Below are 10,000 nucleotides of genomic sequence, written 5' to 3'. Positions count from 1 at the left end.
CCACCCATCCACTTGTCCACCCATCTACCTATCCACCCATCCACTTATCCACCCATCCACTTATCCATCCATCCACTTATCCACCCATCCACTTGTCCACCCATCCACTTGTCCACCCATCCACTTGTCCACCCATCCACTTGTCCACCCATCCACTTATCCATCCATCCATCCACCCATCCATCCATCCATCCACTTATCCATCCGTCCACTTGTCCACCCATCCACTTGTCCACCCATCCACTTGTCCACCCATCCACTTATCCACCCATCCACTTATCCACCCATCCACTTGTCCACCCATCCACTTGTCCACCCATCCACTTATCCATCCATCCATCCACCCATCCATCCATCCATCCACCCATCCATCCATCCATCCACTTATCCATCCGTCCACTTGTCCACCCATCCACTTATCCATCCATCCACTTATCCACCCATCCACTTATCCATCCATCCACTTATCCACCCATCCATCCACCCATCCACTTATCCATCCATCCACTTATCCACCCATCCACTTATCCACCCATCCACTTATCCATCCATCCACTTATCCACCCATCCATCCAGCCATCCACTTATCCATCCATCCACTTATCCACCCATCCACTTATCCACCCATCCATCCACCCATCCACTTATCCATCCATCCACTTATCCACCCATCCACTTATCCATCCATCCACTTGTCCACCCATCCACTTGTCCACCCATCCACTTGTCCACCCATCCACTTATCCATCCATCCACTTATCCACCCATCCACTTATCCATCCATCCACTTATCCATCCATCCACTTATCCACCCATCCACTTATCCATCCATCCACTTATCCACCCATCCACTTATCCATCCATCCACTTATCCACCCATCCATCCACCCATCCACTTATCCATCCATCCACTTATCCACCCATCCATCCACCCATCCACTTATCCACCCATCCACTTATCCACCCATCCACTTATCCACCCACCCACTTATCCATCCATCCACTTATCCACCCATCCATCCACCCATCCACTTATCCACCCATCCACTTATCCATCCATCCACTTATCCACCCATCTATCCACCCATCCACTTATCCATCCATCCACTTATCCATCCATCCATCCAGTTATCCATCCATCCATCCACTTATCCATCAGTCTACCTCTCCATCCATCCATCCATCCGTCCATCCATCCACCCATCCATCCATCCATCCACTTATCCACTTATCCATCCATCCATGCACTTACCCATCCATCCATCCACTTATCCATTTATCCATCCATCCATCCATTTATCCACTTATCCATCCATCCATCCATCCATCCACTTATCCATCCATCCATCCATTTATCCACTTATCCATCCATCCATCCACTTATCCATCCATCAGTCCACTTCTCCATCCATCCAGTTATCCATCCATCCACTTATCCACTTTTCCATCCAACCATCCACTCATCCAACCACCTGTCCACCCTCCCACCCACCAAGTGCACTTGCCCATCTATCCATCTGTGCAGAAGACAGGAAGATGGACAGGGAGCCTCATCTCCATCCTGACCACCACTATAATGCTTTTCCATGACCCTCCTACTGACCCCAGGGCCCTGCAGGTGAAGGCGGATCACAAGATGAGGGTCACCATGAGCAGTTTGTCCAGTATGTGCGCAGATGCCCTGAGTGCCGTGTATCCCATCCTAGCAACTGGACGCTGCAGGCCTTCATGTGCCCGTCGCACACCACGGACACCCAACCACACCCGGGGGAGCCGATGGCTGCACACCCACCAAGTGTGTGGACCCTGGAGTCACCTCCCTCTGTCCCCGCTCCCCTCCACTCCTGGGGCTGTCCCTTCGTCACCCCCAAGAGGTCCCCACACCCGCCTCTCCCTGGAGCCCCCACCTCATGAGCAAAACTGAAGGGGACAGTGAAAACCGCAGTCACCGAGATGAATATCGGAGAGCACCATTTTGAAATGGAAATCAATGCAAAAAAAAAAAAAATGGCAGATGAGCCACGGATATTGCACGTTAGGTTGGAATCGGTCAGAGTCCAGCTGGTTCCTGGCCAAGCCCAGAGGCCGGGGATGTTGGGCAGGAAAGATGTGCAGGTTTGGGGCATGGTTAATTCTTTTTTTGGGGGATCATTTACATAGTTTAAAAACACATAGAGAATTGGAGACGTGGATGGCACAGATGCGCGGAAACTCAGAGCCTATTTTTAACGGAACATTTTAAATCTGGGCACGAACCAGACGTTGTTTTCCTCTTTTGGACTCCGGCTTCCCCGACTTTACCAGACGCTGGCTCCTGCGAAGGGCCGTGTTTGACAATTTTTCTCTGCCGAGAATGTCAACTCCTAATGCTCAGTTCACTTGTGCACCGTGGCGCAGCATTCCGTCCTGGTGGGTAGCTCGGATGCCCTCCTGATGGCGGACACTGGGACGCTGGGCATGTCCCGGGCACCTCTTTTTGGAAGCAAATTTTAAGGGACCCCCCACCCACACACACACACCCAGGTCCTTCAGGGAACCAAGATAGTCTCTGGCCAGAGCTGGCCTGGTCAGATCCCAACGCAAGCCACTTTGAGCAGATGCAAAAAGAGGAAAACCTTCACCCACTGTCCCTCCGTTCCTTTTTCGTGGTTGCATAATAATCCACAGCCTAGCTGAAGCGCGCCCTGTGTCTCCACTCCTCCACGGATGGACATTGGGACTGGTCCCTCCCTTTGCCTACTGGGCACAGGGCCACCCCCTCCCTGTTTTTCATGGCATTCACCCAAAGCACAAAAAGGTGGTGCTCTCTGTGTCTCCAGAATCCCAGGCCCCTGCCTGTTGAGATTCCTTCCTCCCCGGGCCAGCTGCATGCACCCCACCCCCGGGGTGTGCAGGGCGCCCCTGAGGTGTGCCCAACCCCTGCAGGGGAAGGCACCCGAAAGGGAGGTGACAAAGATCAGGGTCTGCGGTGCGCTGGGCGGAGGGCGTGGCGCGTCCTCTTCCCGTGCGGGTGCATCCGGGGCTCGGTGTAAACAACTTGGTGCAGGGGAGGGAGGGAGGAACTGGGTCACTAGGAAACCGACTCCCGGGTGCCGCGGGGCTCCTGCAGGACCCGAGCTGGGGCCACCACGGCGAAGCCCCGGGGTCAGCTTGGCTCTGGGAGAGGCCACTTGGAACCGGGGCTGTGCGCGTCGGGGTCCTGGCGCGCGCCGATTCTGCATCTTGGTGAAATGATTGGCAGCCGGCACCGGGCTCCTGCCTTGGCTCCCGCAGACTCCGAGCCACCTCAGGGGACTGGTGGCCCCGGGCTCCGTGTCCTGCCACCTCCCTGGGGATGAATCAGTCCCCTTTCCCCTGATGCCTGGGGACGGACCCTGGGTTCTCAGGATCAGGTCTCGGTGCCCGATGAGTGCGGACCCCGCAGCCCCCAGCTCTGGGCTGCAGCCCCAGGTCCAGGTGGGCGGACCGGGGTCAGCTGAGGCTGCTTCCTGCTCCCAGAGGGCGCCTTCTCCTGGGTCCTCCATGGTGGACCGGCAGGGGGCTCTCGGGTCTCTCTGAGAAGGACCCCCCTCCCCAGCCCTATTTTGCATTTTATTTAGAGACAGGGTCTCCCCGAGTTGCTTAGCACCTGGCTGTTGCTGAGGCCGGCCTCCAACTTGCAATCCTCCTGCCTCAGCCTCCAGAGTCTCTGGGATAATAGGCATGTGTCACCGTGCCCAGAAATAAAGGACCTCAATGACGATGTCCAGACTGGGAAGAGAAGGTGACGCCCGGGGTCTCAGCTTGATCTTGGGGTTGAGACAGAGGAGGAACTGGGCAGGCATGGACAGGTCAGCAACTCTTAAGTGTCTGGGACACCCTGTGGTCTGGGGGCTCCAAGGTCTGGCCCTGGGAGGAGGTGGCTCTGGGGAGGCTTGAGGGGGATTTGCATGTGCTCAGGAGGCTCCTCCATCAGACCCGGGGGTCCCCGAGGGGGGCGGTGACTACATCTTCTAGGTCCACTCCAGCGGTCTCAAAGGAGAGGCTGTGGATCTTGCCTCAGTCTTGAAGGCCACTGGGATGCCCTGGGGAACCCGCCTAGGTGTCCCACAACCGATTAACGGATGAAGAAAAATGTGGTCTGCATAGACAGTGGAATATTACTCAGCCATGAAGAAGAACGAAAGGATGGCATTTGCCCGTAAAATGGATGGAGCTGGAGACGATCATGGTCAGCGACATCAGCCAATCCTGTCCACCTGGCTGACCCGAGGGGCGCTCAGGATGAATCCATTTCCGATGGCATCCCTGAGGGTGTTTGCCAAAGTCCCCAGAGGCCTAAGGAAAGCAGACCTGCCCTCCACTCTGCGGGTGGACCCGTGTCCATCAGCTGCAGGCCCCAACAGAAGACTGGACGCTGCGCCCGCTCAGAGGTGAACCTTCCCCTTGAGCTAGGAACCTTGGGTTCAGCTTGGACTGTCAATAAGGGCCCCAGTCTGTCCCATGCCATGTTACTTTTTTTTTTTTTTTTTTGCTAGTGATTTTGCTGTTGGGAGCTCCTGATGACCCCGTGCCTAGGACTGTCGGGCACCGTGTACCCTCTAAGGTGCCCCTTGACTAACCGAGTCAGCATCATGCACCCAGCAGCAAGATTGGGCGGTGGTGGGTGGAGGGACACACCAGGGGCTCAGGAGGGCCTCAGGGAATCCACGCCCCCTCCCAGCTGTCCACAGCGCCCAGGGGGGGATTTGCAGAGCATGAAGTCACAGCCATGCACCACCCCCGGGGAATGCCCAGGTTGAGCCATCTGCAGCGCTGGGGCGAAGTCCTAGTGTTCCTTCACGCATGTGGGTGACACGGCCCGGGGGCTGGTACCTGAGATGCCACGGAGGTCCTGACATCACCAGGTCCAGGGCACAGTGTGAAGCCAGGAGCAACGGGTGGCAGGCAGTAGTGACCCCAGGCCATTCACATGTGACATTCTAGCTTCCTAGGACAGAGATGTCGCAATGCGTGCAGCTGCTCAGCCCGAGAGGAAATACGCTCTGCTCACAAATATACACATTTATCTCTTTTTTTTTTACTTAAAAAATTAAAAAAAAAAAACGGAAATTGGTCCCAACTAGGACGACAAGTCCACCTTAGAAAAATAAAATGCTTCTTCCTTTCCCGGGTGGAGAGGTCCAAGGCGCGGGTGGAGGCTGCAGGGGGCCCCCATCCTCCGTGGAGGCCGAGGATCTGAGGAGGCAGGCGTGGCGCACGGGCGCGCCGGCGGCTTCTCGGTACGAGCGAGCGAGCGACTGCAGTGTGACAGGAAATTTCAACACAGGTTTCCTTTTCCACCTCCACTCAAGTCCCCAACTGCCGTCGCCAGGGCTCGCTGTCGCTGGGAGGTGGACTCTGCAGAATTTGCATTTGGAGAGGGCGGCGCGGGACGCATGGCCGGCGAGTGCACTGCAGCCGCGGCGGCTCACCGGGCTGCTGCTGCCGAGACCCAGGGGCGCTTCCCGGGGACCTGGGTGCCGACAAGGGCTGACTCAGAGGCACTTGGGGGGCTCTGGCGACGGGCTGGCTTCGGGAGTCCAGCGCTCCGAGGCTGGTTGGGGACGCTGTCTCGGATCCCACTTTACCCCCGCCCCCCCAGATCCTGCCGCAGGCAGCTGTGACTCTGGCCGCCACTCGTGCAGGTAAGCCGCCTTGTCCTCACTTGTGCGCTCGGCAGGGGACAAGAGAGGCTTGTTGGGAGAGAGCGAGGGTCCAGCAGGGAATTGGGGACATGCATAGGTCAATGACAGGCTCTGCTCTTGGAGGCACAGATGAGAAGAGATCCAAACCTCATCAGGGCGCTTTGCAAGGTCGCAGCCCGAGTTCCCCAGTTATTCCGCTTAGAGGGGACCCCCAGAGAGGGTCTTGAGAGAGGTAGCCCCTTGGGTCCCCAGCCCGTGGCAGGCGCTGGCTCCCCAAAACCCGGGTTCCCTGCGAGTTTTAATCAGAGCAAAGAACGAGCGCGCGCAAAGCCCAACCGAATCCACTGAGCTTCCGAAACGGGAGTTTCAGGCGACACAAACAAGACACCCCCTCCCCCCGCGCCGCCGTTGGGGTCACAGTCTATAAAGAGAAACCACAGTCCCGAGGTTCTGTTTTTAAAGTCAAAAAGGGGATTTTTGGGTTTCTTTTCTTCTTCTTCTTTTTCTTTTTGTTTTGCTCCGCGCGCCTGTGTGTGTGGTCTGGTGCCCTGTGAGCAATCTTAAGAGGGGTCCTCGGTCAAAGGCGCCTAGAGAGTGGCGGAAGCCACAGGGTGGGGGGGGGGAAGGGCACCCTGAGTGATCCTGTCAATCTCTCTGCTGGTCTCTGGGTCTCTCCTCGTCGCCTTTAGCAGTGAGACTCAGCCAGCTCTGGAGGCTGGGGCAGGAGGATCACACGTGTGAGGCCAGCCTCCTTAACGTAGTGATAGTCTCATCAGCTGAGCAAGGCTTGGTCCGCGTCCCAAGGAAAAGAGATCAGTAGGTCAGGGAGGGACTTGTTGTCCTAGGGAAAGGACCGAGGTGTCCCCTAGCGGATGAGGAACCGGGGTGCCCAGACAGAATCCCAGGGGCTGACTGCTGGCCTCCCACTTGGCTCGGAGTGGACATCAGCTCCATTGTTTCAGAACCTTTCCACTTCTGGAGGAGGGTGCTTGCTGGTGGACACCCGCTGGACGAACCCCCAGGCCAGTGCACGCCCTCCTGGACAGAGCTCTGGATGCGCCCCGGGAGGCACCCAGGGGACCCACGTGACCCCAAGGGTGCAATACCGTGCTCGGTCCAGGTTTCTGGCTGCTTCTTGCCAGGCCGTCCAGGGGAGTCCAGGGGACTGAGAGACCCCGGGGAGGGAAGAGGGACAGCCCGACCCTCTGGGGACCACCCACCCGCACGGGGACCCTACCCAAGTTCTGATTGTGTCCTAGGGTTGGTGGGCGGAGAAGCAGCGAGAGGCTAGTAACCGAGCTGAGGGAGGGTGGCCCTGTCCTCCGAGGCCCCTGTCTGCTCCCGTCCCCTTCCCCCGGCGCATCCCCCGGGGGCGCCCCCGCCCGCGTTGAGTTCCAGGGTCAAGAAGCCCCTCCCCATGCACGGCCTGTGCCGCTCCAGCGCCCCCTCCCCAAGCACCACCTTCCCAGGAGCGCCCTGCCCCTCGCAAACACTCCCCAAGTGACCCCCTCCCCAGGCGCGCCCCCTCCCCAGGCAACCCCCTCCCCAGGTGACCCCTCCCCAGTCCCCAGCCGCGTCCCTTCCTGGAGCTCCGCCCACCTCCCCAGGTGACCCTCTCCCCAGGGCGCCCCCCCTCCCTAGGCTGCCCCTCCTGCACCAGCCCTCGGGGTCCTGCCCAGCTCCTCTCGGCCCCTGGTGGCGGCGGGCGGCGCTGCAGGTGGCACGAGGAGCCCAGCCCCCACCTACTCCTGCTTCTGCGTCCCCTGCTGAGGGTTTGTCCAGGGCCCCTGGGCAGCACCCAGAGCTCTGCCCCCACCCCCCAGGGTCGCTGCCCACCGCGAGGGGGCTCCCAGGCTTCCCCGGTGTCCTCCTTACACCCGGGCGGGGTCCGCACGTGCCCCCAGGACAGGAGGGGAAGGAGGGGCTGGCCAAGCACAGAGGTCCAGCAGGCTAGCAAGACAGAGGTGGGCTTCAGGCCAGGAGGGTTCAGGGTGAGCAGGGATCCCAGAGGGCTTCCTGGGAGCCTTGGGGCTTGCTGGGCCAGGTAGTAAGTGGAGGGAGAGGACCACTGGGGGACAGGGCATGCGTGTCCCAGATGGACCATTGCCACATGCAGAGGCCAAGGTGGCCCCCATCCGGTGGGTGAGACTCCATCAGCAAATCCCCAACACTGATGCTGGAAGATTCTAGCTGGAAACGGATGCCCCTGGAGCTGGGCTGTGGAAGACACATGGCAGGGTCACCTGGGTGATGGGGACAGGGGGATAGGCCAGGGGCCCTCTCAGGGCTTGGAGCCCCGAGATGACAGACATCATGGAGGCGGAATCTTGGCAAGGACCAGAGGTGGGGCTCGGGGGAGTGAATGGGTCAAGGGGCTCTGACCTCACTCAGGATTAATCCATTGATCAATCCATAGCCCAATGGCCTGCTGGGGTGGGGGAGCCTGGGAGGGGGACCTAATTGGACGGACTGTGTCCTGGGGGGACATGCCCTCGAGGACTATATCCTGTCCCCGGCCATTTTCCTCCTCCTCCTCCTCCTCCTCCTCCATCTCCTCCTCCTCCTCTTCCTCCTCCTCCTCCTCCATCTCCTCCTCCTCCTCCTCCATCTCCTCCTCCTCCTCCTCCATCTCCTCCTCCTCTATCTCCTCCTCCTCCTCCACCATCTCCTCCTCCTCCTCCATCTCCTCCTCCTCCTCCATCTCCTCCTCCTCCTCCATCTCCTCCTACTACTCCATCTCCTCCTCCTCCTCCATCTCTTCCTCCTCCACCATCTCCTCCTCCTCCTCCATCTCCTCCTCCTCCTCCTCCTCCTCCTCCATCTCCTTCTCCTCCTCCTCCTCCATCTCCTCCTCCTCCTTCTCCTCCATCTCCTCCTCCTCCTCCTCCTCCTCCTCCTCCATCTCCTCCTCCTCCTCCTCCTCCTCCATCTCCTCCTCCTCCTCCTCCTCCTCCTCCTCCATCTCCTCCTCCTCCTCCATCTCCTCCTCCTCCTCCATCTCCTCCTCCTCCATCTCCTCCTCCTCCTCCTCCTTCATCTCCTCCTCCTCCTCCTCCATCTCCTCTTCCTCCTTCTCCTCCTCCTCCTCCTCCTCCATCTCCTCCTCCTCCTCCTGCTCCTCGTCCTCCTTCTCTTTCATCTCTTCCTCCTCCATCCCCTCCTCCTCCTCCATTTCCTCCTCCTCCTCCATCTTCTCCTCCTCCTCCTCCTCCTCTTCCTCCTCCTCCTCCATCTCCTCCTCCTCCTCCTCCTCCATCTCCTCCTCCTCCTCCTCCATCTCCTCCTCCTCCTCCTCTTCCATCTCCTCCTCCTCCATCTCCCCCTCCTCCTCCTGCTCCCCCTCCTCCTCCTCCCCCTCCTTCTCCTCCTCCTCTTCCTTCTCCATCTACTCCTTCACCTCCTCCTCATCTTCCATCTCTTCCTCCTCCTCCTCCTCCATCTCCTCCTCCTCCTCCTGCTCCTCGTCCTCCTTCTCTTTCATCTCTTCCTCCTCCATCCCCCTCCTCCTCCTCCATTTCCTCCTCCTCCTCCATCTCCTCCTCCTCCTCTCCCCTTCTCTCTCTGCTTCTTGGCTAACCTGAGCTGAACCACTTTCCTGCTCCACACCCGGCCGCCATGTTGTTCAGCTCCACCTCAGGCTCATAGCAATGCAGCCAGCCATGGACCAAACCCTCTGAAACCATGGCCCCCAATGAACCTTTCACCTTCTAAGTTGTTTTGTTGGGTATTTTTGTCACAGCGGGGAAATCTGACCTCGTCAGGCTGTGAGCAGTCAGGCCAGGATGAATGACCTGGTTATGGGGTTCTGGGGTGTGTGTGAGGCCAGGGCGTGAATGGGAGGCAGGGTCCAGTGTGAGATGTGCAGGTTCGAGGCACAGCTGCTCTGTGCGGGCACCAGGCGGGGCGATTTTCTCTGGTGTGGGCCACATTGGAACAATTCATGCACCTGCCACCAATCCATGACAACCAAGGAGGTCTCCAGACATTGAAAGGCGTCCCTTGGGGGCAGAGGAGAGTGACGAGATTTTTCCCTAGTCATGAACCACTGTGGTAGGAGATGGATAAATAGATAGATAATGGATAGATAACCAAACAGGTAATTAGATGGTAATGGATGGTGAGAGACAGATTGATGATAGACGGTAAGTAGGTATGGAGATGACCGGTGGAGACAGCAAAGAGATAGAGGGCCTAGGCTGGACGGATTAGCAGCAGACGCATGATCAATAGATAAGTGACAGATACAGAAAGAGAAAATGGATGAGTGGACAGCTATCCTTCCATCCACTCTCTATCTACCCACCCATCCACCCAACTACCCATCCATCCATCCA

At 58.4% G+C, this 10,000-nt stretch overlaps 1 protein-coding gene across 2 annotated transcripts in view; it reads left to right on the top strand.

The window, feature by feature from the left end:
• The first annotated feature begins 5,208 nt into the window (after positions 1–5,208).
• The window catches only part of P2RY8 (P2Y receptor family member 8), a 27,366-nt gene continuing 22,574 nt past the window's right edge, over positions 5,209–10,000 (top strand). The window contains exon 1 of one of the 2 annotated variants that reach the window (XM_081276636.1): positions 5,209–5,261. The gene's annotated coding sequence lies outside the window, so the exon portion shown is untranslated. Of the gene's footprint in view, positions 5,262–5,284; positions 5,667–10,000 lie in introns of those variants that run through there. The other variant, XM_081276634.1, reaches the window with a different exon arrangement.

Source organism: Spermophilus citellus, assembly GCF_964194105.1.
Source record: "Spermophilus citellus genome assembly, chromosome: X".
Lineage (NCBI taxonomy): Eukaryota > Metazoa > Chordata > Mammalia > Rodentia > Sciuridae > Spermophilus > Spermophilus citellus.
The sequence above is the reverse complement of the archived record's forward strand: the minus strand, read 5'-3'. Positions and strand labels throughout refer to the sequence as shown.